This window comes from Podarcis pityusensis (genome assembly GCF_964106645.2).
Source record: "Podarcis pityusensis genome assembly, chromosome: 1".
In the NCBI taxonomy this organism is placed as follows: Eukaryota; Metazoa; Chordata; class Lepidosauria; order Squamata; family Lacertidae; genus Podarcis; species Podarcis pityusensis.
In genome coordinates this window covers 98992779-98998309 of record NC_138028.1, presented here as the reverse complement: position 1 = coordinate 98998309, position 5531 = coordinate 98992779, and positions in this window count along the sequence as shown.

Here is a 5531-nt window from a genome sequence, read left to right as displayed (position 1 = left end):
AATGGACACAAATTCTATTGGGAGCCAGTGTGCTACTGTCTCCACCAAAAAGGTTTCTCAACATTCTTCCAAACCAGCCTATATACACATTGAAAGCCAGACCATTAGTCCTTCTAGCTCAGTATTGTCTACACTGACTGCCAGTGGCTCTTCAAGGTTTCAGACAGGAGTCTCTTCTGCAGCCCTACCTGGAGAAGCCAGGGATTGGACTCGTACCTTCTGCATGCAGAATGGAAGCTCTGCCCCCAAGCTATGGCTATTTCACAGTCTGGTGTAGGGCATATTTTAGTAGGCTAGTCTAAAAGATACAAAAGCAGCTATAAGGGTGAACAGGATTGAATAAACAATAAAGGATTTCAATCTTCTTACCAAGCAAAGTTGGTAAAAAGCATTCCTGGCCATGCTCCAGCACAGAATGTGATCGTGAATCACTTCCTTCACTTATTCATAGGCAACGTTCCAGAATATTCCAATGTTGAGTAGGGTGAGCTTCATTTATTTCTTTTGATGGTCCACATAAAGCACCAGGCACACCAGATGTACAGTTATTTCCTGGATTTCTCAGTCAAAAACGTGAAGCGCAGAATCGTTTTCATTTTTTAAAAATACTGGCGAGAGGCATGAGTGAAAGATGTGTGAAGAGATCATGCTTATCCACAAACCTTTTCACTTAAAATCTTATTAGTGAGGCTCTCTCATACTGGAGAACTCATGGACATGCCCACGGCAATCATGTTTTAATACATTTCAGCTGTACTATTTACAATGGCATGCCCTAAACAAATAATACTTGTTCTCCTAATCACATACCTAGGGTGATTTGTGTAGTTGCTCAGGACCCACACATATGCCTCTCTTGTTCACCCTTCTCCTTCTTTCCAGTTTAGCATTTCCTGAGTCCCACATGTGCGGCAGCACCCTCATGTAAAGTGGTAGCAGAATATCACAGCTGACACCACCACCACCACAGCCCTCAGTCCCTTCCTTAGTCTATCTGTCTGTTTTCCTGCAAGCTGGAGTTGTAGTCCAAAAAAAGCTGGAGACCCTGGTTTGGGAAACATTGGCTTAATTGGATGAGTTGTGTTTGTGAACACTGACTGAACTATCTTAGACCTTCAGTAATAGTAGAATTGACACCCGCTGAAGTTCCCCTTCCAGCAGAGTTACTGAAAAGCAGAAAGTCTGCCATTTTGATCTTCTGCTCACCTGCATACAGTATAAGGCTTTTTGCCAAAGTGCAAGACAGAAAATGATCCTGGAGATGCTGTCCATGGTACCACGAGATACCTCAGCCAACAGGAACTCCTCCAGAGAGATAGATAAGCATTTTGTTTCCAGAGTATATGTTCCGAGCAGCAAAGCTTGAGTTTCTAAATAATTACAGTTGCTTTTGCTAATTTTTTCCATTTTCAGCTACCGTTTTCTGTTCTACTTCCTGCCATAAATTGTTAGGTAATGGTGCTGGGGGCCATTAAACAGGTGTTAGATGGCCCTCCTGAGATTTCAGCACCTCAGTAGAAAGTGAAGCAGTTTTCACATTAAAAGACTGCAAAGCGTTCGGGGACAATTGGAGATGAGAAATGCTACATATATTCAAGATTCTTATATTACATGCTGGAAAAAATATATTATGCAACTAGTGAAAACATCTGCTGTATTTTGAGAGTCAATGCACTTTATAGACATAAGCTCAAGAAATAATTCCGTTTTAGCCAGTGAGGAAATTTCTTACAACACACACACACACACACACACACACACACACACTTCTAGTTTTCAATCAGGATTGAAAATGGATGGCTGAGGAAGTATTAATTTTGTTATTTAAATGGCTTCCTAGAAATGGGCAAGAAAATTAAAACAATATTTTTTTAAAAAATCAAAATTGTCACGAATAAACAAAATTACCAACATAGCTTTAGAGAAACAAGTTTCTGCCATTCCACACTAATAGCTGTTCCACGCTGAGAAAAATAAAGGAAGCAAATACATACAGAAATATCTCCTGCCCCTCACAACAGATTCAAAACTCTTTGATTCTTGTTAAATGTCACATCAGAACCAGCTTCATGAGTTCAGAATTGCCTAAGAATCTTATATTTATGAAACTATCCTGGCTCACCTTATCCAGTTGTTTTACACTTGTATTCTTGTATTGGATAATGTATTATTATTATTATCCTCATAATGTACGTGGCAGGGAGAGAGAGAGGAAAATTATACTGGTTGGTGTCAGACCACAACCTGGAGACCAGGGTTCAAATCCCCATTCAACCATGAAGCTTACTGGATGACCTTGGGCCAGTCACAACCTACTTCACAGGGTTGCTGTGAGATAATATGAAGAATGCCAGGAGAATCACGTATGCCACCTTGAGTTCTTTGGTAGTAAAGTGGAATATAAACCTAATAATAAATAAATAAGCTTGCATAAGACTACACACTAAGCTGGTGGCAAAGGTGATATTCAAACCAGCGACTTTCTGGTACAGACTTCATCGTGTTCCAGCATCGCACGGCCTCTGCAATCTGCCTAAGAACCCTGCAAAGTAGGTCAGCATTGCTATCTCGTATCACAGGTAGGCAGTGGTGGTGCAGGGGCTGAGAGGTGGTAGAATTCATCACGAGGACAAGATCTGAACTGGATTATTTCAGGCTCCTGCTGCTATAACATTCCTAATCTCTGATCCAAACCTATTGGTTGTCAAGGGGAAAGGTGAAGAAGTGCCTAAAAGGAGTGCAAAGTTGTGTTCTTCCTGCTCTTTGTTGTCCCCCCTCCCCCCATTACAACCATAGCAATTTGAGCTAAGGGTTACGTTTACACCAATCCTAACCACAATTAATGCTAACCAGAGTTCTGATCTCGCTCTGAATTTGAAATGAACCTGTAAACCCTGGTTAACATGGAAACACTTTAGCATTAACTATTGCTTAGGGCAGTACAAACTTAAGACTGTGTGTGTGTGTGTGTTTATACTGGAGGAAAACGTGGAAAAGAGGGACATAGGGAACCGCAGTCACATACTGAGACAGTCTATTGGTCCATCTAGCTCAGTAAAGTATTGCCTGCACTGGCTAGCAGAGAATCTCCAGGTTTTTAGAAAGTGATCTCTCCCAGCCCACCCCAGAGATGTTGAGGATTGAACCTGTTCACAAAGCCCACTGAGCTACAGGCCTTTCCCTATAAATTGCACCATTTCATGGCCAGTTACCAATCTCCTAACTGTTGCTAAAGGACCGGGAGTATTACATTTGTTCTGGCCCTTAGCCATTACATTGCAATAGTGGCACTTAGCTACTAATCAAATACTCTGTTTTAAAAGAGAATAAATTAGGAGGGTAAGCAAATACAAAAGAAACAGCTTCCCATTTGATTACTAGGCTTCCATTTGTATATAATTTGACTGGGAGTGAACCCAGCCTTTCAATTTTTATTCTTATTTTTAGCCTCTTGGGCCAAGGACCTTGTAAGCCAAATTTTTCGCAGGCTGCAGATTTTTACGGCCGAGTTATAACTCACTGAAAAACAGGGGGCTTAAAATGGAAGGGCTGACAAAACTTTAAACTACAGCGTTGCAAATGGCACCACAATAATTTATAATCTGCAGGCAGCTCTTGGGTTTATTATCACAATGACAAATGCACTGTCATTGTTAATAGGATATTTCCCAGCAAGGACTTCTTGTTATGCAAGCCAGGTTCAGTATGTCATGCAGCATGATAGCAATAAAGCCTACAAGAATTGGTAATGAACTTCAATTACTAATAGATTATGGTTAATGGGAAATATGTGCAGTAAAGATATGGGTTTTTATATGCGCCTTCTGCTACTCTACAAGGCAAAGATTTATGCTACAATTTATGTTAACATTCTCCAGACTGGGAGGGGGGCAGGAGACTAAATTGGTGGAAAGCTGTTTCATCCATAACAAATATTTAAGATAATTTTGGCACATCATGCAAATGAAGATGTAAAATTAGATATTAATCCTTTTCATTTGAACATTTATACTTTTATTAAAAATGAAGATTCTGCCCAACAACTTATTATTTTTTCCCTGGAAAAAGAAAAGAAAAACCCCGTTCCCCACCTGCCAGCATAAAAGAGGTGCTGCTGTTAAAATGAAAGAAATGTGGAAGGAACGATGATAGCATCTGAGAGGTCAATTAATTTGTTCAATTTACTGGTAGTCATTATACAGTCAAAATAAATAAATATAATAATAATAATAATAATAATAATAATAATAATAATAATAATAGACATGACACATCAATGTTTAGCCTGACCACCTGAAGGGTTCTCAACAGAGCCAGTATGGAGAGAAAGCTATTGGACACAACTGGGGACCCTGGGACCAGTTAAATAGCTTGGTAGCTAACAGAAGGTGGTCAGAGGTTTGCAGTTCATGGACCTTGGACACAGATACATTTCAGATATCATGACATCTTAGTTAACTGAAGTCCAAGAGGGACATGGATGATAGGACTTTGCCTTGCCTTGATTATTTTGAGTGGGTCTGTCACTGATAATTTGCTCTCAAGGGATGCCTGATTGGTGGCTTAGATCTGATTATAGGCTTGTAATATTGTGTTGTAGTGGTTAGAATGTCGGACAAGGACCTGGGAGACCAGGGCTCAAATCCCCATGCAGCCATGAAGCTCACCGGGTGACCTTGGGCCAGCTACTGCCTCACAGCCTAACCTACCTCCCAGGGTTATTGCAGGGACTAAATGATATGGGGCAGAACCAGGTAGAATGCCTTGAGCTCCCAGGAAAATAAATACTACTGTATAAATAAATAACTGCTCTGGATCGTTCCCTAAATGGGTAGGATGCAGTCAGAGGAAAAATGCTGGTGAGAGTAACTCCTTTCAGGTTTTCAGAGAACACATGGGGAAATAAAATGAGGAGTGTGTGCAGGGCCATGCATCCGAAGCTCATACCCAGTGTCCCCATTGGGAATTCTTCACAAGCTCCAAATACATTGAAAGTCTCCTGTGTGTGGAAGAGTTAAGACATGCTTACATCAATAGGTACCAAGAGCTCCTTCAGGATTAGCCCACAGAGCCCTGAAACCCACCCAGCGAGGAATTCCCCTGCAGTTCCATGTTAAGCCTAAACTTGATTTATTCATACTGATTGTGCATTACTATCAGTGCCAAAGGGAGATGTATATCTCTGTCCGCATTAGATGCACCCAGCAAGCTCAAATGAGTTTTGCAATGCATACCATGTTGTGCATTAACATCAACTATGGAGTAGGAAATCTCCCTTTCAGCTTTAAATTAAGTACTGTACAACAATATGGTCTTTCAGTTGTGAACCCAATTCTGTAGAGGTACCAAAATTCCTTTGAAAATATTGTTCCTTTTGGACGATACGTTCATCTTGGTTGGTAACCATAAAAAATATGGCAAAATAAGTGTGTCAACTACACATGTAATACCTTCTGTGTAGATTTTTAGGGATGAATCATACAAGCACCGAGTCTCCATTCTGTGCCTCTGGACAGACCTTGCAGAACCCC